Consider the following 27,719-nt stretch of genomic DNA (forward strand, 5'->3'; position numbering starts at 1 on the left):
GAACTCGGTGTGGCCCACTGCTAGTGGATTAGGTAGCAGGTGCCTGTGCAACACCACCTCCTGGAGGTATCTCTATGTTTATGCTGGGCGGGGGAGGAAGAAGGCACCTCCCTGCCAGCTCCCTCATTTTCAGAGACCTCCCCCAGCACGCTCTGAAATCAGCATGAACAGATGTGACTTCTGCTTGCCCCTGGCGTTGTGTGAACTATCATTTCTGTGCTGCCTTTCCACGTAGGCTGCTGTCTCTTTAAGGGCAGAACCCAGCTATCACTCACCCTCCTGGTGCCCAGCGCTGAGTCAGCTGACTTTTAAAGCTCCAGGGTCCAAGTCCCCCCCTGGTTATACAAAGTCAGAATATGCAGCCCCTCTGGTTTTTAAAGCCAAACGCATGGGGATTCATCTTCCCAGTGTGAGCTCCCGGGTGCGATGGCTTGTTTCTCTGTCCTCTCTGTGGGCAGGTCCCTCCCCTGGGTGGGCAGCCTCTCTCCTCCTTTGTGACCTTTTAGCTGCAGCTTCTTCTCCGTATTGAGTTGTGGTGTTGGTTCTTCCAGTCTTCTGATCGCTCTCTGGTTTATTGACTCTGATGTGGACGATATCTAGCTGAAATAGTGGAACGGGCTCAGGGCCCTCCAACTCCGCCATCTTCCCAGGCTCCTCTCCGGGTCTGTAATTTAGTCACTGGTGTTGTACCAATGTTGATTTCTAAACTTTTTTTTTTTTTCAACGTTTATTTATTTTTGGGACAGAGAGAGACAGAGCATGAACGGGGGAGGGGCAGAGAGAGAGGGGGACACAGAATCGGAAACAGGCTCCAGGCTCTGAGCCATCAGCCCAGAGCCCGACGCGGGGCTCGAACTCCCGGACCGCGAGATCGTGACCTGGCTGAAGTCGGACGCTTAACCGACTGCGCCACCCAGGCGCCCCATCTAAACTTTTAATAATTGTACCAGGTCTGTACACGCTGTTAACATTAGGGTGCGCCGGGTGAAGAGCGCAGAGGAAGTCCTTGTACTACTTTGCACCTTTTCTGTAAGCCTAAACTTCTTTCAGAGTGAAAATTAAAAGAGAAAAAGACTCGCGATATCAAGTGCTGTCGATGACGGAGCGTAACCGGGAGGCTTCCTGTATTGTCGGTGGGAATATGAAATGTTGCAGTCAGTTTGGAAACATCTTAATACCTTCTCATCGAGTTAATCCTGCAAATTTTCCTCTGACCCGGCAATTCTATTTCTAGGTATATATTCCGGGAAGCTGAAAACAGTCATTGACTATAGTTGAAAACACTATATTGTAGAATTGGAATTTGCTAAGAGAGGAAACTTGCGGGTGTTCCCACCAAACACACACACACACACAAAAACGACATATGTGAGACGGGGGATGTGTTCATTAACTTGATGCGTGCAAGCCTTTTACGATGTATGCATTTATCAAATCATCACTCTATACACTTTAAATCTTGCAATTTTATTTGTCAAGTATACCTCAACAAAACTCAAAAAAAAAAAAAGGAAGGAAGAGCTCTTAAAAACAAGAAAACGTCGCCAAAAGGCTTGTTTTCAAATGTTTGTAGTAGCTTTATTTATAATACAATTTGTTTAGAGTATAGGAGTTCATCCAACGGAGTCGTCCCCAGCAATGAAGGAATGAACTGTTGATACACGCAGTATGCGTGAATCTAAGGACAATATGTTGTGTGAAGAAGCCGGCACGACATAACATGTACTGTGTGGTTTCATAAATATGAAATTCTAGCAGGTGAAAGTAATCTGTGGTGGTAGCTATCAGGTTGGTGGTTTTCTGGGGTGGGGGAGAGATTGACTGCACAAGGGAAAAAGAAACTTTCTGGGGAGAGGGAAATATTGACATGTTGTCTGGAGTGGTGGTTACACAGGTGTATACACTCGCAAAAGTGATGCATGTGCTTAAAATATATGAATGTTATTATTTGTAAATATAACATATTATATGTAAATAGTATATGTTAATAGACCACAGTAATGATTTTTAAAAGTAAAAAGAAAAAGATCTATTAAATATCTACTCTGTTCCAGAAACAAGGAAATATTCTGGGTATTTAAAAATGTTCAAAGTCCCTGCCTTCAACAAGCACACAGGCTATAGGATAAACAGACAATTACAACACACTGTTGTGACGAATGAGAGCTTGGACTTCTGTCAGATCATCTAGGTTCAAATATCATTTCCTTTATTTATTTATTTTTTTTGGCGGGGGGACGGTCAGAGAGAGAGGGAGAAAGAGAATCCCAAGCAGGCTCTGCACTGTCAGCACAGAGCCCGACCCAGGGCTCGACACCACGAACCCTGAGATCATGACCTGAGCTGAAATCAAGAGTCAGACGCTTAACCAACGGAGCCACCCAGGCTCCAAATATCATTTCCACCATCTATTGTTTTGGGTTCTATTTTTAAAATATTTTTTTAACATTTATTTTTGAGAGAGACAGAGAGAGTGAGAGCAGGGGAGGGGCAGAGAGAGAGGGAAACAGAGAATCTGAAGCAGGCTCTGTGCTCGAACCCATGAACCATGAGACCATGACCTGAGCCAAAACCGAGAGTCAGACGCTTAACTGAATGAGCCGCCCAGGAACCCCTCCACCACCTATTGTTAATGTAAACTTTCTGTAAAATTATATAACCTTTCTAAGCCTTGTTTTTTCCCCCCTCTTTCTGTAAAAAACGGGAATAATAAATGTACCAACCACTTAGGGTTGGGAAGATAAACAAGACATTGCATATAAAGTGTTTGCACAACATGGGACACAGAATAAGTGCTCTATAAATCCTTCCACTTGTAAAATTCCATGGGGGCAGGGACTGCATCTGGTTTGCTCACGTGGAAGCTATAGAATCTGTTATGGTGCCTGTCGTGGAGCAGATGTAAAATGAATATTGGTGAGATGAATAAATGGAAGAACCAGGAGGAAGCCACGAGTAGGGAAGTGAGAATTGGGGTTTGGGCTAAGGGAGGGTTGCTCAGTGCCCGGGGGGGGGGGGTGGCTGTGCTTTGTCTTCCCCTCTGGGGCCATCTTTCTTCCCCTGGCCAAGCTCTTCTTAGAAATGGTTTCTTGGGCTGTCTGCGTGACTCAGTCGGTTGAATGTCCGACTCTTGATTTCAGCTCAGGTTGTGATCTCAGGGTTTGGGGGATCGAGCCCTGAGTCTGGCTCTGTGCAGAGCCTGCTTGGGATTCTCTCTCTCTCTCTTTGCCCTTCCCCTGCTCTCTCTAAATAAATAAATTAATTAACTTAAAAAAAAGGAATGGTTTGTCTTCAGGAACATCATGCCTATTGCCATTCTTTCTCTTTTTGCTCCCATCTAACTCTCTGCCAAGAAAGACCGCCCTCTCGGTTATCCCCCAGTTTAAGGCCTACCCCTCCAAAAGTCTTCCCTTAGGTGTCTGAAATTTCTGACGTGAGCACCACGAAAGCTCATTCATTTGGCACTGTGATTCTCACCTTGTAAGGTACCATGTTGTCTCTTGGTCCCTTACAAGATGCTCTCTCATGAGACAGACGGATAGGAAGGGAAAGTCAGGCAACAAAAACACGTGCTGTCTTCCACAGAAAACAAGTGGGAAGTGGAGGGAGTTTATGTGACTTCTATTTTATCTGGGAAGTAGGAGGTGAGATCATCTGCTAAGTGTGATTAGGAGGATGATGAGTGCTGGGTCTGAGGAAAGAAAAACAGGAGAGAAAAGTGACAGAAGGAGCAGAGAAGGTTGAGACATGTGGAGAACGCCATCGAGGTTGGAGACTGTTGGTAATGGCCATCACCCATTCCGTTTGCGTTTTCTGCCACAGTTTTCAGTTCTTTGAATGAGGTCAAAGTAAAGTTTTTCTGGGGATATGGAAGGGTGAAAGAATAAGAAGACTGACATGTTCCCTCACAAGGAAAGGAGTTAAAATGATGTACTGCGGTGTCTGCAAAGTAGCACAGAGAGGGAGATGAAGGGAGTTAGGAGCTAAAAGCTTGGAAAGAAAATGGAGAATCAAGCAATTAGTGGTCTCCATGAGGCGGGAGGCTAGGAATGGTCACAATATGGCAGTGGGGGAACAAAAGGAGAACCAGTGGTAGTCACAAGAGGGGAGATCCATTCTAGAAGCGTGGAGTGAGTTCTCAGTGATGACAATTTCTAGGATTTAGCCATTGCCAGAGTGGAGGGAAGAAAGCCACCGGATGAGCTGTGAGTCCAGGATTATGTCTTTTGATATTGAAGACATGCGAGACAACGCCAGAACTGGGGAAGAGAGAGAGACTACATCCCAAGAGCAGAAATCTTCAGGGTTTCAGGAGTGCATGGGAGATTAGTAGCTAACCAAGATGGCGGTCAGAGGAAGAAGTACTGCTTTTGGGACTGACCCCCAACTGAGGGTCCTTTTACTGAAGAGAGAGATTGACTGGAAGTTGATTTAGGAACTTGGGAACCATGCTAATCGCTTCTGCAGCCCAGACATGTAGTAAAATGAGTGGCAACCACGGGGGGCTGCTGGACGTATGCCAAGAGGACCAAGCTTCAGGAAGGCAGAAGGAACTCTGCGATTGGCATAAAGAAGTAGATGCAGTGGGTTTGGGGAAGGTCACAAAGGGTAAAACAGAAACTGTGCACAGGAGAGGAGCAGCGGAAATCACAGGTAGAGGAGAGGAAGGCCGGAACAAACTACAGATGAGAGCGCAAAAAAGCATGGATATGCAAAGGAGACTACGTTTTGCAAAGTGACCAAGACGATGGAGAAATGCAGCAGAGCAGAATTAACGGGCTTCAAAGCAAACTGTGGTACCAAGCAGGGGCAGGTGCAAGGTGCAAGGTGCGACTCAAGACTGTGTGGCCCTATACAGAGAAAGACAGATACCATATGGTTTCACTCTTAGGTGGATCCTGAGAAACTTAACAGAAACCCATGGGGGAGGGGAAGGGAAAAAAAAAAAAAAAGAGGTTAGAGTGGGAGAGAGCCAAAGCATAAGAGACTGTTAAAAACTGAGAACAAACTGAGGGTTGATGGGGGGTGGGGGGGAGGGGAGGGTGGGTGATGGGTATTGAGGAGGGCACCTTTTGGGATGAGCACTGGGTGTTGTATGGAAACCAATTTGACAATAAATTTCATATATTGAAAAAAAAAAAAAAGACTGTGTGGCCCTGGCTTGCAGTTAACCTGGCCACCAGGCAATGCCTTCTGCCTCTGCGCACCTCCCTCCGCTCCCCAGACGCACCTTCAACTGGAGAAATACTGTCGCGGTAAACCGAACACCAGCCTTACCCCCATCTGTGTTACTGTTCCCTGAATGGATGTTGCGTGCTAGATGTTTTCATTCTAGAATGGCTAGTAAAGTAATTTCAGAACGCTCTTTTTTCTTTTAAATACCTTTTACCTTTCCTTCCCCGCCCCCACCTTTTTTTTTTCTCCATTTTACCCAGTGCTTTAACGTTTGTAGGTCATTTCCATATAAATCATTCATTAGAGTAACTTCCTTACAGTAACTGTGGACGTAGAGGAGGCATTACTCTCCAGTTTTTCTAGATGAGTAAATAATTTGTGAACTGCTTTTTAAAGGGCATCTTGTTCAATGCTTTTTCAGTGTTTTAAAGGGGCCTCTCGGCGCGCCTGGGTGGCGCAGTCGGTTAAGCGTCCGACTTCAGCCAGGTCACGATCTCGCGGTCCGTGAGTTCGAGCCCCGCGTCGGGCTCTGGGCTGATGGCTCGGAGCCTGGAGCCTGTTTCCGATTCTGTGTCTCCCTCTCTCTCTGCCCCTCCCCCGTTCGTGCTCTGTCTCTCTCTGTCCCAAAAATAAATTAAAAAAAAAAAAAAGTTGAAAAAAAAAAAAATAAAGGGCATCTTGTTCAATGCTTTTTCAGTGTTTTAAAGGGGCCTGTCCTTTGAATACAAAGTCACGGAGCGCACGTACGGCTCTCACACATGCCTAGAAAATGATTATGATGTCCTCGATGATATATTTAAAAATGAAACCTAAGGGCTTGGTAATAACAGCTTCCTGTCACTGTTACTTTGTCATCGTTCAAGGACTTTTAAATCACTGAGAAATATATGTGTTCTGTGCTGAAAAATTACATAAACGCAGGTGCAAGTGACAGATAATCAATAATGAAAATGATTACTAGCGGTGGCTGTATTTGAAACAATGAGCATGTTTGGTGTCTGTTGTAGACAATAATGAGTAGTCGCTGCAAAAGAAGCTGATAGACTTAAGTCAGTGGCTCTGAGAGTTTTATAACTCTAGAAGACTGCCTTTTCAATCCAGATTTTTAAAGGGCAGAAACCTCCCTCAGTGAGCAACTCTTAGAATGGATACGGCCCTTAGGGGTTTGGAGATCAGGGAAGGGGAGCCTTTTGTAGTGGTTTTCAATCTCATCAGAACAAACTTGGCCAGAAGTATAAAAGGTAAAAATACCCAAAGTGTCTGAACCTTTAAGTGAAATAGATAAAGATTAGGGATTTGGCATAAAAATCATTATAAAATTGTAGGGACCCCACATTTTTACTTGGGCTTTCTAGTAAGTATTTTATACTTTAAAACATTCAGTTGAATTGTATGAAATGGCTTGTTTATAAGTAAAATGAAGGTCAAACGCAAGCAATTTCACATGGCTCAAAGTAACATTTATCTAAACTATGAGATGGTTAGAATCTACACTATGAATGATACATGCTTCTTGTATGAATGATAAAAGCTTCTGTTAGGGTGCCTGGGTGGCTCGGTTGGTTAAGTATCTGACTTCAGCTCAAGTCATGATCTCACGGTTCGTGGGTTCAAGCCCTGGGTCGGGCTCCATGCTGACAGCTTGGAGTCTGAAGCCTGCTTCGGATTCTGTGTCTCCCTCTCTCTCTGTCCCTTCCCTGCTTGTGCTCTTCTCTCTGTCTCAAAAATAAATAAATGTTAAAAAAAAATAAAATAAAAGCTTCTGTTTACCTTCTTGGTCAGTCTTTTCTTTATTTGAAACAGGGAACTTGTAAGGCCCAGCTACTCCTCACAAATCTGCATTTCCACTCTTTTTTTTTAATTAAAAAAATTGTTTGAAAACATTTTTTAAATGTTTATTTATTTTTGAGAGAGACAGAGACAGAGTGTGAGTGGGGGAGGTGCAGCGAGAAAGGGAGACAGAATCAAGAGCAGCCTCCAGGCTCTGAGCAAGCTGTCAGCACAGAGCCCGATGCAGGGCTCGAACTCACAAACTGCGAGATCATGACCTGAGCCAAAGTGGGATGCTTAACCAGCTGAGCTACCCAGGTGCTCCATGCATTTCCATTCTTGATGCTTTGGGCTGACACTCCTATTTACCCACCCAGATCATGTTCTTCGAGTCATTTCCAAAAGGAAAGAGACTGGAACCTGCAACAAAAGACCTAGGGCCCCAGATTCCCTCCCCAAGAAATTCTTAATCCAGCCATAATTAATCGATACATTATTGGTCTTTATGAATTTAGCTTACCTGCAGTCATTTAAGTGGTAAATAAATATCAAGTTATGTCTTCTCCTTTCATTGATTTTTCTAGACTTAAAAGTGAACAGGAATAGAGTATTCTTTTTTCCTCCCCAGCTCTATATTATACCTGGTTTGGGAAATTATTTTTATATCATTTGAAATGCTATGACTGTGTCCCACGGTCAGCTAGACCATGTCATGAAAAGTGCTTATACACGTGTTGTACACCAGGAGACTAAAGATATATTGCCGTGGAAACTTTGATGCTGAGTTAATTTTTTTTTTTTTTTTAATTTTAGACAGAGGAGGGGCAGAGGGACAGGGAGATAGAGACTCTCCACACAGCACAGAGCCCCACACACGGCTCGATCCCATAACCCTGGGATCATGACCTGAGCTGATATCTGTCAGAGTCCGACACTCAACCGACTGAGCCACTCAGGCACCCCTGATGCTGAGTTTTTAAGTGTAAAATTTTCATTTGTGAAATCATAGCTGTAAAATCTTTATACATGAAGTTGTTCCCTTTATCAGAAGCAAGGAATTATCTTCCTGTTTTACTAATCAGCTACATTGAACTTTATTCTAAATGGTGAGAATTGCCTCTTTTTTTTAATGTCATCTCAACCAAACTGGGTATTTTCCAATCGAGGCATCAGTGAAAATACTGAAAACTCATGTTGTTAAGTGTATCGGCTTCACTTACAAGAGATTTTAAGGGAAAATAAGTTAAAAGGAAAGGACCCCGGAAAACATTCTGCTTTAGTTCAGTAAAAATTCAGCATACTAGTTTTCAAAATTATTTATTTATTTTGAGAAAGAGAGAGAGCTCACGTGAGTGGGGCAGGGGCAGAGAGAGAGAGAGAGAGAGAGAGAGAGAGAGAGAGAGAATCCCAAGCAGGCTCCACACTGCACGGGCCTGACCCCACAAACCAAGGGATCATGACCTGAGCCAAAATCAAGAGTCAGATGCTTAACCGTCTGAGCCACCCAGGAGCCCCTGAGCATACTATTTGTAATTGCTAAATAAAGAGATAATGGCCTTCATCCTCACATCTATATTTCTCTATGAAGTTGACAGAGAAAATTTATATAGAAACATGAATATTTGGCTAATCGTCATTGCTTCAGGGTGTGTTCAAGTGTTGTATTCAAGTATTCAGTGTGTATTTAAGTGTTTTCAAGTGTAGTGGTTGTATTTATCCATTCTCTGGCACTTCAGAATAATGAATGTTCAAGATTTCTAGCAGGTTTGGCATTAATGATGGATTAGGGATTTTCTTTTTTTTTTTTAATTTTAATGTTTATTTTATTTTTGAGAGACAGAGAGAGAGGAGGGACAGAGAGAATGGGGGACACAGAATCTGAAGCAGCCTCCAGGCTCCGAGCTGTCAGCACAGAGCCTGACACAGGGCTTGAGCTCACAAACTGTGAGACCATGACCTGAGCTGAAGTCAGAGGCCTAGCCTGCGGAGCCACCCAGGTGCCCCTAGGGATTTTCTGTAAAAGAGGTTAACTGGTGATGTGGGGAAGTAAGGACAGGAAGTCTGAAGCAAAAATCTAGTCTAATACAGACACTTACATGGGTCATGCTCTAACACCAGCCCATTGACAGAGATTACATCTGTCATGAGAAACTTAAAATAGAAGGCGTTATAAGAATGACATCATTTTTCCCACATGCGTGAGAATTATTAACAAACGATGGAAATATGGCTAATAGAATTTATAGCCCTTTTATACACGGTTAGATATTTTATTTAGTTAGTAAGATATTGTATATAAAGGAATGATGTCTTTCTATGTAACTTGTCTAGGATATATGTGTATACTTATGTGTGTGTGTGTGTGTGTGTGTGTGTGTACTTTAGTTACACTGACAGAGCAAATTGCTTTTTCTAACTAGCTTGTTCCAACCAACCAAAACCTATTTCGCTGAAGTGCATCTGGCCTAAATATAATTTTAATTCATTCTGTGATAATAACTATATCACTATTTCTAATAAATTCCTGTCTGAATTTGTCAGGTGGACAGAAATTTTAAAATGAATGTCATTTAGGAATTGGGTTTAGACAACCCATGAGCGTTATATTTAAACATTCTGCGATGGAAGTCATATAGAAATATACACAGGGAATGAGCAGGAAATGATAATTAGATCACTACCAAACTGAGTTGGTATCATTGAACTTAGCCCCATTTTTCTTACTGTCCTCTTGCTGCCCATGTCAACTCAAATAAATGTTTTTTGAATTTTATATTAATTTACAGTAAAAAGAGTCATAGCCAAGAAGCATATTAGTATCTGTTCAGTTTCCACTTTCAGCCTGAATTCTGTCTTCCTTCTCAGTAGTTCCTTATAACAAGCATCTGAAACACAAGGCACGTTTAGGACATGCACAAACATAATCTCAAAATGGACTAAAGCCCTAAATGTGAGATCTGAAATCATAAAAGTTCTAGGAGAAAACATAGGCAGCAATCTCTTGGACGTCAGCATTAGTGAAATTTTTCTAGGTTTGGCGCCTCAGGCAAGGGAAATAAAAGCAGAAATAAAATATTCAGACAACACCAAAATAAAACGCTTCTGCACAGCAAAGGAAACCATTCACAAAACAAAAAGGCAGTCTACTGAATGGGAGAAGATATTTGCAAATGATATATCTGATAACAGGTTAATATCCAAAATACATAAAGAACTTACACAACATAAGACTCTGAACCATCTGATTAAAAAATGGGCAGGGCACCAGGGTGGCTCAGTCAGTTAAGCGTCTGACTTCGGCTCAGGTCATGATCTTGTGGTCCGTGAGTTTGAGCCCCACATCGGGCTCTGTGCTGTCAGTTCAGAGTCTGGAACCTGCTTCAGATTCTGTGTCTCCCTCTGTCTCTGCCCCTCCTCCACTCAGCTCTGTCTCTCAAAAAATGAATAAATGTTAAAAAAAATTTTTTTAAATGGGCAGAGGACCTGAATAGACATTTTTCCAAAGAAGACATACAGATGGCCAACAGACACATGAAAAGATGCTAAACATCACTAGTCATCAGGGAAATGCAAATCAAAGCCACAAAGAGACGTCACCTCCCACCTGTCAGAATGGATAAAATAAAAAAGACAAAAAATAACAAGTGTTGGCAAGGATGTAAAGAAAAAGGAGCCCTCATGCACTGTTGGTGGGAAGGTAAATTGGTGCAGCCACCGTGGAAAACAGTATGGAGGCGCTTCAAAAAATTAAACATAGAAATACCATATGATCTCATAATTCCACTACTGGGTGTGTACCTAAAGAAAACAAAAGCACTAATTTGAAAAGATGTATGCACTCCTATGTTTACTGCAGCATTATTTCCAATAGCCAAGATATGGAAGCAACCCCAGTGTCCATTGACAGATGAATGGATAAAGAATGGAATATTACTCAGCCATAAAAAGGATGAGATCTTGCCATGTGTGACAACATGGATGGACCTAGAGGGTATTGCACTAAGTGAAATAAATCAGACAGAAAAAGACAAATACCAACAGACTTCACTTATACGTGGACTCTAAAAACAAAAACAAACAGACCCATAAATACAACAAACTGACGGTTACCAGAGAGGAATGGGAGATGGGCAAAATGGGTGAAAGGGAGTGGGAGATACAGGTTTCCAGTTATTGAATGAGTAAGTCACTGGGATGAAAGGTACAACATAGGGAATATGATCAATGATATTGTAATAGTGTTGTATGGTGAGATATGGTAGCTACCCTTGTGAGCATAGCACAGACTATGGAGTTGCCCAATCACTATGTCATACACCTGAAACTACGGTAACAATGTGTGTCCACTGTACTTACACACACACACACACACACACACACACACACACAGAGGCACATGAACACAGAACACATTAAAGAGTATAAAAACAATATTTCAACTAGATCAAAGAACGGATAAAGCACTGATAGAGAACTGATAAAGACTGATTTGTGGGGCGCCTGGGTGGCGCAGTCGGTTAAGCGTCCGACTTCAGCCAGGTCACGATCTCGCGGTCCGTGGGTTCGAGCCCCGCGTCGGGCTCTGGGCTGACGGCTCGGAGCCTGGAGCCTGTTTCCGATTCTGTGTCCCCCTCTCTCTCTGCCCCTCCCCCGTTCATGCTCTGTCTCTCTCTGTCCTAAAAATAAATAAACGTTGAAAAAAAAAAATTAAAAAAAAAAAAAAAGACTGATTTGTATGGTCATTAGCTTTTTGACAAAGGAGTCAAAGTAATACAATGGGAAAAGAAAATCTTTTTTAAATATTTATTTGTTTAAATTTATTTATTTATTTTGAGAAAAAGAGAGAGAGAGAGCACAAACAGGGGAGGGGCAGAGAGAGAGAGAGAGAGAGAGAGAGAGAGAGAGAATCCCAAGCAGCCTCTGCACTGTCAGCACAGAGCCCAGCAAGGGGCTTGATCTTATGACCATGAGATCATGACCTAAGCCCAAATCATAAGTCAGATGCTGAACCGACTGAGCCAATTTTATATTTAATCTTACTTGATTAGGTTACATTCCCCAGATATTTGGCCAAGCACTAGTATAGATGTTTCTGTGAATATGTTTTGTAGATAAGATTAGTATTTAAATCATAGACTGAGTAAAGCAGATCATTCTCCATGATGTGGTGGGCCTTGTCTAATCAGTTGAAGTCTTAGGAGGAAAAAAGACTGAAGAGACTGGCAAAAGAGGAAGTCTACCAGTAGATGGCTTTCAGACTCAAAGTGCAACATAAGCTCTTTCCTGGGTCTCCTTAAAGAGTTTGGAGTTGCCAGCCTCTACAATTCTGCGAACCAATTCCTTGAAATAAATCTCTTTCTCTTTCCTATATTCCAGCACAAGAGAAAGTGCAAGGAGCGAGAAATGTGTACGTGCAATATTTTAAGGCCCAGATCTGAAAGCGGCACTCTTCACTCACAACTCATAGTGATAAAACAGAGGCACGAGGGATGGAGATTTCCACAGGCCCAGAGACCAACCTACCACGGAGAAAGGAAAGACTGTATTTTTGTAGACACCTGGAAGTCTCCACTGTCGAGGGACACTATGCTGAAAGTCTTAAGAGGAAGTTGTTTTTATTGAATGTTGCACAAGTAAGAAATTGTTTATAATATGTGGAAGGCATAAAGCAAAACAATTGAATAGAAACTGAGACGCTCAGCGCCCAAACTTAACAAATAGAACCATTACCACATTCTTGGAAAGTCCCTTCCCAGTCCACTACCACTTTTCACACTGCGATTCAAGCCCCTCCCACATGCAAAACACATTCATGATCTCCGAGATTCCTGTGGGTCTCATCCTGTTACAGCATTTGGCTCAAATCCTCTAATTCAGGTGTGGCTGAGGTTCCTGAGTGTAATCCATCTGTGGGCCTGTGGGAGCTGAAGAGGCAAGTTATCTGACCCCAATACACTGAAAATATAATTGTGGGACCAGCATAAGATAAGAATATAGACATTCCAGGCCAATCAGTGAGAGAATGGAAGGTAAAAAGGAGGCCCTACACCATACGAGCTCTGAAATAGAGAATGACAAATACTGAATTTTCTTCATCAGGTCTCCAGATTTAGGAATAATTCTCTGTGGCACTTGGTTTGACTCTCTAAGTTCTTGGCTCTGCCCTCTGGTTGCTTGGTCCACCCTTCTGGGCTCTTGGCTCCTCCCTCTGGGTTCATGACTCCACCCTCTGGCCCAAGGCTCCTCCCTCTGGATTCTTGACTCCTCCCCCTGGGTTGATGGCTCCTTCCCCTGAGTCATTCTTCATTACTCATGAAATGTATTGGCTAGTTATAGTTGAGTAATTTTGGGGCACCTGGGCGGGTCAGTCAGTTAAGTGTCCCACTCTTGGTTTCAGCTCAGGTCATGATCTTACGGTTTGTGGGATCGAGCCCCACACCGCTCTCTGCTCTGACAGCTTGGAGCCTGCTCAGTATTCTCTCTTTCCCTCTCTCTCTCTGCCCCTCCCTCTGCTCATCCTCTCTCTCTCTCTCTCTCTCTCTCTCTCTCTCTCTGTCTCTCTCTCTTAAAATAAACAAATGAACTTTATAGTCAAGTAAATTATATTCTCTCTGTCCCGTTTTGTACCAAAATTTTTTTTGCACACTTTTGCTGAAACAATTATTCTCAGGAACTTTGTGGACTCTGCATTGATTTTATGGGAATTCGGTCCATTAGACAAAATCCACATCCACAAATGTTGTTCAGATAAGCCTGTCTCTATCTTTAGCTTCTGCTGAGACAGCTGAGAACCCAGCAAGCTTCCCAGAGGACCTCTGCTTGGTTTGAGGAGATCTGTGAGGCACCCCCTTGATCTCTTGAAGGGGACTTTTGTGCCATCTCCTGACCCTTCTGTGGTTTTCGCAGAAGCTGTGCCATCAGTCACACACTCAACCTTGTCGCCGTGACATGCTTTTGGCAGGCCCTGCAGTGTCTGTTGCCATCTGGAGAGGCTGAGGATTTAAAATCTCCCAGTCTTTCTTCCTTTTTGCTAAATAGTTCTTTCCCCGATTTCTCTTTCTCCTTCATGCATGTTATCACAAGTGCATGGTGCGAAACCCGCTGTGGGCTAAGCTTCACCAAGTCTGGAGGCCAGTGCTGAGTGCCGAGCCATGATTGCAACGAGGTGGTGTTCTCAGCCTAAGTGAGGATTCAGAATGAAGGAACACTTTCCAAGTCACGTTGTGCTGTCAGTATAACTCTGACCCAAAACCAGATGAAGACGTTGCAATAAAGAAAAATTATTATGCCAAGATTCCTCAGGAACACAGATGCAAAATTGTAGCAAATCAAATCCGGCATTGCATAAAAAGAATAATTTCTCATGACCCATGGGTTTATTCTATGGATTTATAACATAGGAAAATCAGTGTTTTGACCATATTAATAAGATAATGGAGAAATTCATATGATCATTTCATAAATGCAGAAGGATATTTCATAAAATCCGATACTGTCTTATGCTGAAAACGCACAACAGTGGCTCAGTCAGTTAAGCGTCTGACTTCAGCTCAGGTAATGATCTCGCATTCTGTGAGTTCAAGCCCCGTGTCGGGCTCTGTGCTGACAGCTGAGAGCCTGGAGCCTGCTTCGGATTCTGTGTCTCCCTCTCCGTCTGCCCCTCTCCCACTCCCACTCTGTCTCTCTCTCTAAGATGAATAAATATTTAAATAATTAAAAAAAGAAAACATGGAACAAATTAGGAATAGCAGGAAATGCCAGAAAAATGTTCCAGGGAAGCTTATCTACAAAATACCCATCACTAACATCATAAGTAATAAATAGCAAGCATTGAGTGCTTTCCCTTGAGTTGAGAAACATGGGTGTCCACTATTAATCATTTCTATTTAACATTATGCTAGAGTTGTTAGTGCATTAAGAAAGAAAATATATGTATTACATTTTAAATGTCATAAACTTTAAAGCTATCATTATTCAGAGATAATGTAACTATGTATACAGATTATACAAAAGAATCTGTGACTTATATTAAGTAGTACATGAATTTAGGGAAGTCATTACATACAAGGTTAATATGCAAACATCAACTGAATTTCTGCTTACTTGAAACAATTAAAAGCCAAAATTATAAAAACATTTCCAGTAGGATCAAAACACACTAAATACCTAGAAATAAATTTAATGAAACTTGTTATGACAGATGGGATGATGCCCCCCCTAAAGATGTCCATGTCATAATCTCTGGCACCTGTGAATATAATACCTTACATGGCAAAAGGGACTTTGCAGAAGTGATGAAGGACTTTGAGATGGAGAAGGGTGGTAGTCTGGATTATCCAGGGGAACTCAATATGATCACATGGGTCCTTAAAATTAGAGAACGTTGCCTGGCTAGGTTCAGAGAAAGATGTGAGGAATGAAGCAGAGTCAGAGGGAAGCAACATGGCCGGCTTTGGAAGAGCGGGGAAGGAGGCCATGAACTAAGACATTCAGGAAGCATCTGAAATCCAGAGAAGGCACCTCAATGAATTGTCTCCTAGAACCTCCAGAAAGAACGTGGCTCTACTGACATCTTGATTTTAACCCTGTAAGACCCATTTTGGACTTCTGACCTCCAGAAGTATAGGATTATACATTTGCATCATTTTAAGTCATCATGTTTGTGATAATTTGTTAGAGCCACCACAGGAAACAAATGTGGACTTTGGCACCCTTATTGGGGTGCTACTGTAACAAATAGCTGAAAATATGGAAGGGGCCTTGGAATGGGGTCCTGGGTAGAGCCTGGAAGATTTGGGGAACGTGACGGAAAAAGCCTAGGCTGTGCTGAATAGACTGCTGGAAGAAGTATGGATGTAAATGACTTTGCTGGTGAGGGCTCAGAAGGAAGTAAGGAGCATCATGGGGAAATCCCAGCATGTCTTACAAAGTATGTAAATCATCATAGACAGACCACTTGTAGACACATGGACGTTAATGGTGCTGCTGCTCAGGGCTCAGGAAGAAATGAAGAACATGGTTTTGGAAACGGAAAGAAAAGAGAACCTTGCCAGACAGGGTAGAATACTTAGCTGAGTTTTGACCTAAAGTTATGTGTAGGGAGAACTTTTTTTTTAAATACAATTTATTGTCAGATTGGTTTCCATACAACACCCAGTGCTCATCCCAACAAGTGCCCTCCTCAATGCCCATCACCCACTTCCCCTCTTCTGCACCCCCCATCAACCCTCAGTTTGTTCTTAGTATTTAAGAGTCTCTTATGGTTTGCCTCCCTCCCTCTCTGTAACTTTTTCTCCCCCTTCTCCTCCCCCATGGTCTTCGGTTAAGTTTCTCAAATTCCACATATTAGTGAAGATGTGATATCTGTCTTTTGTTGACTGACGTATTTCACTTAGCATAATACCCTCCAGTTCCATCCACGTTGCTGCAATGGCCAGATTTCATTCTTTCTCATTGCCAAGTAGTATTCCATTGTACATATAAACCACATCTTCTTTATCCATTCGTCAGTTGATGGACATTTGGTCTCTTTCCATAATTTGGCTATTGTTGAAAGTGCTGCTATAAACGTTGGGGTACAAGTGCCCCTACCCATCAGCGCCCCTGTATCCCTTGGGTAAATTCCTAGCAGTGCTATTTCTGGGTCATAGAGTAGTTCTATTTTTAATTTTTTGAGGAACCATCACACTGTTTTCCAGAGCGACTGCACTAATTTTCATTCCCACCCACAGTGCAAGAGGGTTCCCGTGTCTCCACAGTCTCTCCAGCATCTATCATCTCTGGAAGGAGAACTTGTACGTGACGACCTTGGATATTCACTGAGCAGCTTTCCAAGGAAACTATGGAAGGTGCAGCCTGGTCTCATCTTGCTTCTCACAGGGAAATGTGAGAAGGAAGAAATCAGCTGAGGGAAGAACTAAATCAGCACCTATAGGAGCAGTGACAGCACTGATTCCATCTTTGGCCCTCCATCTTGTTCATGTGCATGCAACGACCTTCCTTTGGGCTTCACGTCCCAGGCCCCTTGGAGGTTACCGTATGCCCAGACTGCAGCGCAGGAAGGCTTGTTCTGAGCCTCCCTAAAGTGATACACAGGTGGCACACTTTAGACAACTACTCTTTGACCTCCCCACAATGCCTCTTGCTCCATAAAGCCTGTGGATGCAGGTCCAGATGGGGGGCAGAGACTAGGCGCCTAATGCTTGGTTCATTTGTCCACCTGATTCCCCGCCCCCCCACCATTGGTAAGTTACCTTGAATAAAACTCTGTCAATGGTCCAGAGTGGCTTGCACTGTTTTTCCATCGCAAATTGCCTTCTCTATCTGGAGGATACTTTACTGTCCCTCCTCCACCTTCTAATACCCCATGATTTGGGAAATTCCCAATTGTTTCAGACTGCAAAAAAATGCTAAAATTTGGAGATTCGGAGGAAAGTGTGCTCTGGAGAGGAAGCCAGGGGAGTAGCTGGACAACATTTTGCTAGTGCCTGGGAGGAACAAAAAATCACAGTATTCAATCACACGGAGAACTCTTTGAAGGGATTCCATACGGGACTCATGGATCTCCTCAGCCCTCTCAGCAGAAGCCACCAATAGAGGCAGGATTATCTAGAAAAGACCTATGGATGAGCCTTTTGTCTAATAGTGTGATTCTCTGTGACCTACACAGGAGACCCCAGGTTCTTGAAAATTTCATGTACCACCAGAAACCCTGCCCCCTTGGACTGAAAGGGACACAGAGTGAAATGAAAGAAGGCTGTTGGACTCTTAAAATTCTACAGACAGAAAACAGACTGATAAAACTACTCAGTGTCTAATACATGCTTCCTTTATTAAAGGACTCAGAGGGCAGGGCTGGAAACCCAGAGAGTAAAAACAGAGCCCAGAGGGCAGAGCTGTGAACCACGAAGGATTATTTCCAGGACTTAAACCTAACGTTGTTTTCCCAGCTGGATTTTGAAATTGCTTGGGACTGAGGATTCTTTTTTTCCTTCCCCCTCCCACCCCCTTTTACGAGGCATGTCAGTAACCCGTATCCATGCCTGCGCCATTTTGCATTTTGGAAAAAGAAAACATTTTCTAATTTCACAGATCTGAAAATGGAGGGGAAGTTTGCCCAGGATGGATCATAGTCAGAGTCTCAACTATATCTGATTTAGATCATCTAGATGAGATTTTGGACTTTGAGTTGATGCTTTGATGGGCTGAAACTCTGGGGGATGTTGGGATGGGGTGAACATAGTTGGCATGTGAGACAGACGTGCATTTTTAAGGATCAGAGGTGGACCGTGGTAAGGAACTGAAGTCTCTGTCCATCCAGCAGCAAGAACTGCACGAGTGGGTTGGAAGTGTATCTTAACGATGACATCCTCAGATGACCATCACTCTGGTCGAGACCTTGACTAAACCCTCATGAGACACCCTGCACCAGAACCACGTCACCATTATGTTCCCAAATGTCTGACCCTCAGAAAATATGTGAGATAATTAATATTTGTTATTATTGTTTTTTGAGAGTGAGTGTGTATGTGCATGCATGTGCGTGAGTGAGGTAAGGGCAGAGAGAGAGAGAGAGTCTTAAGCAGACTCTACCTTCAGCTTGGAGCCCCACTGGGGGCTCGATCTGGTGACCCTGGGATCATGATCTGAGCCCAAATGAAGAGTCAGATGCTCAACTGACTGAGTCATCCAGGTGCTCCAATGTTTGTTATTTTAAGTTGCTTAAGTTTTAGGGCAATTTGCTATGCCAGCAACAGATAAGTAATATCATTATTTAATAATTTTATTTTACTTATTTGTTTTCAATTTTTTACTGTTTCTTATTTCTTTTTGAGAGGGAGAGAGATGCACACAGAGTATGAGCAGGGGAGGGGCAGAGAGAGGGAGACACAGAATCCGAAGCAGGCTCCAGGCTTCGAGCTGTCAGCACAGAGCCCGACAGGGGGCTCAAACCCACGAACCGCGAGATCATGACCTGAGTTGAAGTCAGATGCTTAACCAACTGAGCCACCCAGATGCCCCCATGATTTTATTTTAGAAAATAATTCAAGAACAACCCAAATGACCATCGGTTTGTGAATGAGTAAGCAGATGTGGTATATCTATACAATGGACTATTATTCTGTCATAAAAGGATGAAATTGTGTATGCTACACTATAGATTGCTGTTGAAAACATGCTGAAGAAGCCAATGTACAAAGCTGTATACTGTATGATTCCATTTATGTAAAATGTCCAGAACAGGTAAATCCTTGGAAACAGAAAGATTAGTGGTTGCCAGGGGCTGGCGGAGGGGAAGTGGAGAGTGATTGCTAATAGGTATAGGATTTCTTTTTGGGGTGATGAAATGTTCTGGAATTAGGTGGTGCTGGTGGCTAGGTACAACTCTGCGGATATGCTTCTTACTACCGTTGAATCACATACTTTTTTTAAAAGTGTGAATTTCGTGGCATATGAGTTATACTTCAATTTAAAAACAAAGGGGGGAAAAGGCGGGGGGGAAGGAGCGTCTTTTGATAGATTTAACAGTTAGAGTTGTTAGCAGCGAGGATTTGTGTTTGTCCGTTTTTTATTTATTTATTTATTTATTTATTTATTTATTTTAAATTTTTTTTCAACGTTTATTTATTTTTGGGACAGAGAGAGACAGAGCATGAACGGGGGAGGGGCAGAGAGAGAGGGAGACACAGAATCGGAAACAGGCTCCAGGCTCTGAGCCATCAGCCCAGAGCCTGACGCGGGGCTCGAACTCCCGGACCGCGAGATCGTGACCTGGCTGAAGTCGGACGCTTAACCGACTGCGCCACCCAGGCGCCCCTGTCCGTTTTTTATTTAAAAGGCACAGAGGCTGCAGCACTGTGGCTTGGCAGTGGACACGAGGGGAAAAGAGAAGGTGTTAGGAAACAATTGTTGAAGACTGTGTTTCCTTCCTGGCATTTAATCAAAAGAGGTAAAAGACTCAAACAGTTTGAAAACAGTTTTCTGGTGTGTGGACTTTACCACCTTCTGAGACTGAAGCACGGGGGCCATGTTTTACTGTTGTTATTATTATTGTTTTGTTACTGTAATTATTGTTTTAAGTAGGTTTCAAACCCAGCGTGGAGCTTAACTCGGGGCTTGAACTCACGACCCTGAGATCAGGACCTGAGCTGATCAGGACCTGAGCCACTCAGGAGCCCCGTGGGGCCATGTTTTTTTTAATATTGCAGAAGTAGAATGAATGGTTTCTGCAAGCAGGGTATTTAACCTTTCTTTTGTGGGAAAAAGATTAATAAACAAGTAATGCAGTGAGATGCACAGTTGAGCACAAAACTGCAGAATACAAATTATAAATCTTTAGAACCTTAGAAAGATCAAAGAGAACAACTGATATCATCCCTTGTTACTATAGTGAGTTTTGTGTATTTATAGGAATACGAGGGACACACAGAGATCTCAGTTGTCCTGATGGCTGACCCACTAATCCCCACTAACTTCCAATCAAGTTACCAAATATTAAAATAAAACCAAAGTCTGAGTTCAGTTTTTCAAAGAGGAATATATGTTTATAAGGCTACAAAATTTCAGAAAATACATTACTGTCTATTTGGATATGAAGTCCTGAAGTCTCAGATTTTTGTGCCCTCTAGTTTCCAGCAATGATTTTATGTGGAGTTAAGTCCCTGATACATCGGTTATTGGATGCTGAAACCCAGGTCTGTCTGGCCTTTGTTTACTATCAACCCTCTCTAGGTGTTTAGCATTCCAATGAGCTCTTTCGCCAAATTGCTTAAAATTGTGTTTCTCTGCTCTGAAAACCATTATATCTTGTGATTCCTACAAGTTATATTTAGCTGCATTTACTTAGAATATTCAAGATATAAATACTCTGGAGATCCTGGAGAAATAGGATCCTTCAGCGAACATGATGCTGATTATATCTTGGAGTGTTTTCTACTGCCTCGATCCTTAGTATTTATATTCCTAACCCCACACCTTCCTTCATGGTCAAGGAGAGACCCAGCGTCAGAGCCAAAAAAAACCTGTACAAGGCCAACTCATTATGGGAAATTTTAAATGACTGTAAGCCAAATTTCCCACGACTAATGGGGAGCTTCAAACCTTTCTGATTTCTCTGGGGCCAGAACCTGGGGGATGTCCATTGGGTAAGCCTTCTTGAGAAGCAGTATAGCAGAGTGGGTCAGAACCAGGATTCTGGAGCAAGACTCCAATCCTGCTACTTACTAGCTTCTTGGCCTTAATTACTCTGTGCCTTGTTTTTCTTATCTGTAAGATGGGGGCAATAATGGTATAACTATCAATTAGGGTTGTCTTCAGGATTGACATAATGTAAAGCTCTTAGGGAAGGATTTGCACACAGTGGGAGTTATAGAAGTGTTAGCTGTTATTATTAGTATTGCTGGAGACTGCAGCATCTAATGGAACTATTGGAAAATCTTTGCTCTGGGGAACTGAAATATTTATCACATCGCTCTACGTTCCTGGGCGAGACAGCAGGAGCTGCGGGAATGTTTGGCAGTATATTTACATCATGTAACTTACACTTGATTCCTAGTTGTGTTGAACCAACGGTGTCAAAATACACTATTCATGGAAAGCATTAAGCTGAGTGATGTGACCTGTAAATCTCTTCGTCCTTTTACTCTTTTATTTCCTCCCCTCCTTTACCTCCATGCCCTATTTCCCCCTTCCCCTCACTGTTTCCTTCTGTCCTCTTACATTTCTTTGATTATAATCTCTTAAATCTGTGCTAAAATGTTTTCTATAGCGAAGCTAGGAAATTGGGAGCCCCTAAAAGAGGTAATGTTGAAAGCACATCTGAGTCTGATGTTATAACCAGGAAATTAAACTTTGAAGCAGTTATTCTGCCTTGAAATTATTTTTCTGATTCGTAACTATGGAGAAGAGCCGTCTGCTTTAAACATGGCTGCATTTGACTACAGAGGAAATTTCTTTCCTTTCGGAGGTTTGCAAATCTGGATGCACTTATAATAAAGTGTGTTCAAACTGAACACAAATTGCATTTGCTCTCCTTTGTGACAAAATTCTCCTTCTCACATACTGTCATCCCAACTTGCCCTAATTTTAGGGTTTTTGAAATCAACCCGATGACTGGTGCTGTATTAGAAGAGGTTTTTCATTGTGTGTCAATAGTACAGTTTGTGTTATTTTCTGGACTTTAGTATATTTCTGTGTACTTGCAACTATTCGTGAGAGACTAGCGTTGGCACTGAAAAGGACAGTGTAAGACTCATGACAAAGACATGAGGATTCAATTTAGCATGTTATTTCTTGGTTTTGAAATGGCACTGGAGTTTGAGTGGCGACCTACCATTGTTGTATTCCCAGCTCTTTTCCCACAAATGGAACCCAGAAGCAGTTATATTGTAACTAAGAAAAAAAAAAATTAACTGGAAGGCAGTGATCGGTTATAGTCACCATGGTAACCCAGCGGCCTGCAAGAAGGGAAAATATAATCCCACCACCGCAGTGCCTCTTACACATCAGACAGGCATTAGTGACCTAACTCCGGGAAGAATAACGAAAAAACCCAAAACCCACGCACTCACTCAGTACTTTTTTGAGAGCTCCCCGGGGTAAGAGCAAACTTCAGATGTGAGGTAATGAGTTAGCAAAGATAGAAAGAGAAAGGCTCCCTGTCCTTAGGGACATTCCCTGTGGTTCACTTAATGATGGATTTATTAATTTCTTTGCAGTTTTCCGTTTCAATTAATTAGCCCAACTATATTCTGCCAGACGCAGAATACAGGAACAGATGTATGACAGTTTCTACCCGTGATAGAAAATGAAAACACACTTTACGACATTATATCATTAAGACCTAAAGGTCTTTTTGTTCTTTCTATTCTTGTTTTCATTGTCCTCAAATCCATCCCACCTCAAGGGGAGAGATACTGCCCATTTATCTTTATATTTCCAGTGCCTGGCGCTGTGCCTGACACATGGTAAAGATTCAGTAAATCATGTTGAAGGAGGAATGAACGCATTTCTCCGAAAAACCAAAGCTCCCTCCGAGCGGACATCTCATTTTTCAGGCACTGTGCCAGTACTGTGCAAAACTTGAGTTTTCTCTGGCTTAAGTCACTACTCCTAATAATAAATTAGAATCAGTATTATCAAATATTAGCAAATCATTGCCTGCGATCCTCATTTATTATCTGAAATACCTCATTTTCCTAGGAACAGTTATTAAGTCTGGAAGTCATAGAAACCAGAAGAAATATAATTACAACTCTAGTTCAATCTCATAATTGTCCTTCTATGATAGTTTAATAGGATGTTAATCGGTTTTGCCTTAGTCTGGTACTGCCTGGCTCAAGAAAATATACACCAAGCTTCTGAACATGGGAAAATCTATTAAAAAAAAAAAAAAAAGACTTTCTGCTTCCAGGTCCTGTACAGAAATTGCATTGATGTTTTAAATGCATAAATGTTACCTTTCATACAGTTATCAATTTATGTTCCAAGAACTTGATGGAGCCCTATTAATGAAACATGCAATACCTAAATTAAGTCTCTAGCCAAGTACTTATCGAGAAGTTGGGTTTTTTTCTTCTTGAAGGTATGGATCGTATCTCAGAAGACAAAACTTTCTAGGCGTTGCAAACCCACATGTCTGCATGCTCGTGCCTGAGGACATTCTGCCAGAAGCCAGGTGCAAGGCACAGGGGACATAATGAAGGCTGAATGAGTTGGGGCTGATGATCGGTCCCTAGGCGCTGAGACACCCAGGACCTCAGGGAATAAGATTCGCCTACACCCAGGACCTCAGGGAATAAGATTCTCTTCTCAACACATCGCTCTGGCCTGTAAACTCAGTCTGGGAGAGAAAGACAAAAGTACGCCCTGGGGAACACTGACATCAGGTCACACAGTCAGGGATGAATACGAATCCTCCTGTCAAGTTTCTTATTTTATATTCCCACTGGACCAATTCCCTTCCTACTCCTTCCTTTGAAAGATATACGTATACTCAAGTACAGACCCAATACTGGGGGCTAGTATGGTCTTAACTGTTGACAAATGAGACACAGTTCCACAATTCCTTAGCTAAAGCTCTTGAGGCTGTAAATCAGCTCACTGTTTGTTTTTGTTTTTGTTTTTTAATTCTGTATTATATCACACTCCAACAGGGCCCGGGGCAGAACCCAGAAATCAAACACATTACCATTTCTTCCATAAAATGCGTGCATATTTGCACTAAATAAGATGAAGATTAAAGTAGCCTTGTATTATTTCAGGTTAGATTATGTTGCCAATTGACCTGTGAAAAAGTGTTCAGTTTTCAGATCATTTTTGACTTTGGAATTGCAGGTGAAGTCTTAGAAAGCACTCAGCCACTCCCCATCTCCCAGGTTAGCCTGGCTGTGCACCCACCTCATGCCATCCGGCCCCTGCTCAGGTACATGAGTCATAGTATGTCTAAAGCACAGTCTTTGGTCTCATGCCTGTTTTGCTTGGGAAATTTACCAGAAAGATAAAGACGCTACAGTATCTTTGCCATATCCAGGAAGCCCTCTTGCGAGATTTAGTTCTTCCGGGTCAGCCGTTTCTCTCCTGTGCAAGTAGGTGTTGTGATTTCAAGCATCTGAGCGCATTCGATGACAAAAGGTCTGTGGGGAGATGGTGGTTACTCAGCCAAGGGATAGGAAAGGCAGAGGGTGGAGACACCAACATATCCCAAGGGCAGGGGGGTAAAAGCAGGGTGGTTTTGAGGAATCACAAGTAGTTGTGCAGGGCTGGAGGAAAGGATGGATGTAGGGACATGGCTGGACGAGGGGCAGATGTAAGGACAGGAGTGGATTAAGGGTGAATGTGAGACAGGCAGCACCAACAACGGATATAAGGTCAGGTCAGTAGAAAAGGAGGGCAGTGTAGAGAAGGTGGCCTTAGCTGTCATGTAAAATGATCCTTTATCCTGGAGAGTGTTGGGGAGCCACTGACAGGCTTTAAGTAGGAGAGGAGCATTGGGGCGCCTGGGTGGCTCAGTCGGTTATGCGTCCCACTTCGGCTCAGGTCATGATCTTGTGGTTCATGGGTTTGAGCCCCATGTCAGGCTCTGTGCTGACAGCTCAGACCCTGGAGCCTGCTTCTGATTCTGTGTCTCCCTCTCTCTCTGCCCCTCCCCTGTTCATGCTCTGTCTCTCAATAATAAATAAACGTTAAAAAAAAAATTTAAAGGCCCCGAATAGCCAAAGTAATTTTGAAGAAGACCAAAGAAGGAGGCATCACAACTCCAGACCTTAGCCTCTACTACAAAGCTGTAATCATCAAGACAGCATGGAATTGGCACAAAAACAGACACATAGACCAATGGAATAGAATAGAAACCCCAGAACTAGACCCACAAAAGTATGGCCAACTAATCTTTGACAAAGCAAGAAAGAATATCCAATGGAAAAAAGACAGTCTCTTTAACAAATGGTGATGGGAGAACTGGACAGCAACATGCAGAAGGATGAAACTACACCACTTTCTTACACCATTCACAAAAACAAACTCAACATGGATAAAGGATCTGAATGTGAGACAGGAAACCATCAAAACCCTAGAGGAGAAAGCAGGAAAAAACCTCTCTGACCTCAGCCGCAGCAATTTCTTACTTGACACATCCCAAAGGCAAGGGAATTAAAAGCCAAAATGAACTATTGGGACCTCATGAAGATAAAAACTTCTGCACTGCAAAGGAAACAATTAACAAAACTAAAAGGCAACCAGATATTTGCAAATGACATATCAGACAAAGGGCTAGTATCCAAAATCTATAAAGAGCTCACCAAACTCCACACCCGAAAAACAAATAATCCAGTGAAGAAATGGGCAGATTCTGTCTCTCTCTGTCCCAAAAATAAATAAACGTTGAAAAAAAAAATTAAAAAAAAAAAAAGAAATGGGCAGAAAACATGAATAGACACTTCTCTAAAGAAGTGTGCCAACAGGCACATGAAAAGATGCTTGATGTCGCTCCTCATCAGGGAAATACAAATCAAAACCACACTCAGATATCACCTCATGCCAGTCAGAGTGGCTAAAATGAACAAAACAGGAGACTATAGATGCTGGAGAGGATATGGAGAAACAGAAACCCTCTTGCACTGTTGGTGGGAATGCAAACTGGTGCAGCCACTCTGGAAAGCAGTGTGGAGGTTCCTCAGAAAACTAAAAATAGACCTACCCTATGACCCAGCAGTAGCACTGCTAGGAATTTACCCAAGGGATACAGGAGTGCTGATGCATAGGGGCACTTGTACCCCAATGTTTATAGCAGCACTCTCAACAATAGCCAAATTATGCAAAGAGCCTAAATGTCCATCAACTGATGAATGGATAAAGAAGTTGTGGTTTATATATACAATGGAATACTACTTGGCAATGAGAAAGAATGAAATCTGGCCTTTTGTAGCATCGTGGATGGAACTGGAGAGTGTGATGCTAAGTGAAATAAGTCATACAGAGAAAGACAGATACTATATATTTTCACTCTTATGTGGATCCAGAGAAACTTAACAGAAGTCCATGGGGGAGGGGAAGAAAAAAAAAAGAGGTTAGAGAGGGAGAGAGCCAAAGCATAAGAGACTCTTAAAAAACAGAACAAACTGAGGGTTGATGGGGGGTAGGAGGGAGAGGAGGGTGGGTGATGGGTATTGAGGAGGGCACCTTTTGGGATGAGCACTGGGTGTTATATGGAAACCAATCTGACAATAAATTTCATATTAAAAAAAATTTTTAAAAAGGTAGGAGAGGAACACGACAAGATTTGTGTTACTTTGAAAATCCTTTGCTGTATCATTGAGGATGTGCCATGAGATGCATCGCAGGGAAGGGCTTTACTATTATTGTCCTTGTTTTAACATTAGTAAGGGACAGGCCATTTAGGGCATATAAAAGAGATGATTAGTTATCCCCCAGTATGTGTCTTCCCTTTCTTCCTTAGAAATAGAATCCATGGACAGCTGGAGAATGGCTACATTTCTAGTCTCCCATCCATCCAGGTGTTGTGGTGTAAAAAAGCTTGCAAAATTAGATTTTAAAATAAGTTTTTCATTGGTCCATTAGGTATACAAGTTCAATTTAAGAACTAGCCTCTAAGAACTGCCTTGTGATCTGCTGGGAAAGAAGTTCCCTGTACTTGACAGGTTCAAGAGGATACGCTTCCTTATGCCTAGCAGCAAGGGGAAAAGTAACCCAACTTCAAAAAGACTGGGGGGCGCCTGGGTGGCGCAGTCGGTTAAGCGTCCGACTTCAGCCAGGTCACGATCTCGCAGTCTGGGAGTTCCAGCCCCGTGTCAGGCTCTGGGCTGATGGCTCAGAGCCTGGAGCCTGTTTCCGATTCTGTGTCTCCCTCTCTCTCTGCCCCTCCCCCGTTCATGCTCTGTCTCTCTCTGTCCCAAAAATAAATAAAAAACGTTGAAAAAAAAATTAAAAAAAAAAAGACTGTTTGGGGGTGCCTGGGTGGCTCAGTCAGTTAAGCATCTGACTTCAGCTTAGGTCCAAATCTCACAGTTCGTGGGTTCAAGCCCCAAGTCAGGCGTCAGGCTCTGTGTAGACAGCTCAGAGCCTGGAGCCTGCTTCAGATTCTGTGTCTCCCTCTCTCTCTGCCCCTCCTCCACTTGTGCTCTGTCTCTCTCTTTCAAAAATGTTTAATAAACATTAAAAAATTTTTTGAAAAAAAGACTGTTTGGAAGAGGGTTTAATTACTCACATGTACTAGTCAGCATTTGTCTAGTAAAGCATTAAGGATTATCATTTTGTTG

This window comes from Felis catus, chromosome D2 (assembly GCF_018350175.1).
Source record: "Felis catus isolate Fca126 chromosome D2, F.catus_Fca126_mat1.0, whole genome shotgun sequence".
Taxonomy (NCBI): Eukaryota; Metazoa; Chordata; class Mammalia; order Carnivora; family Felidae; genus Felis; species Felis catus.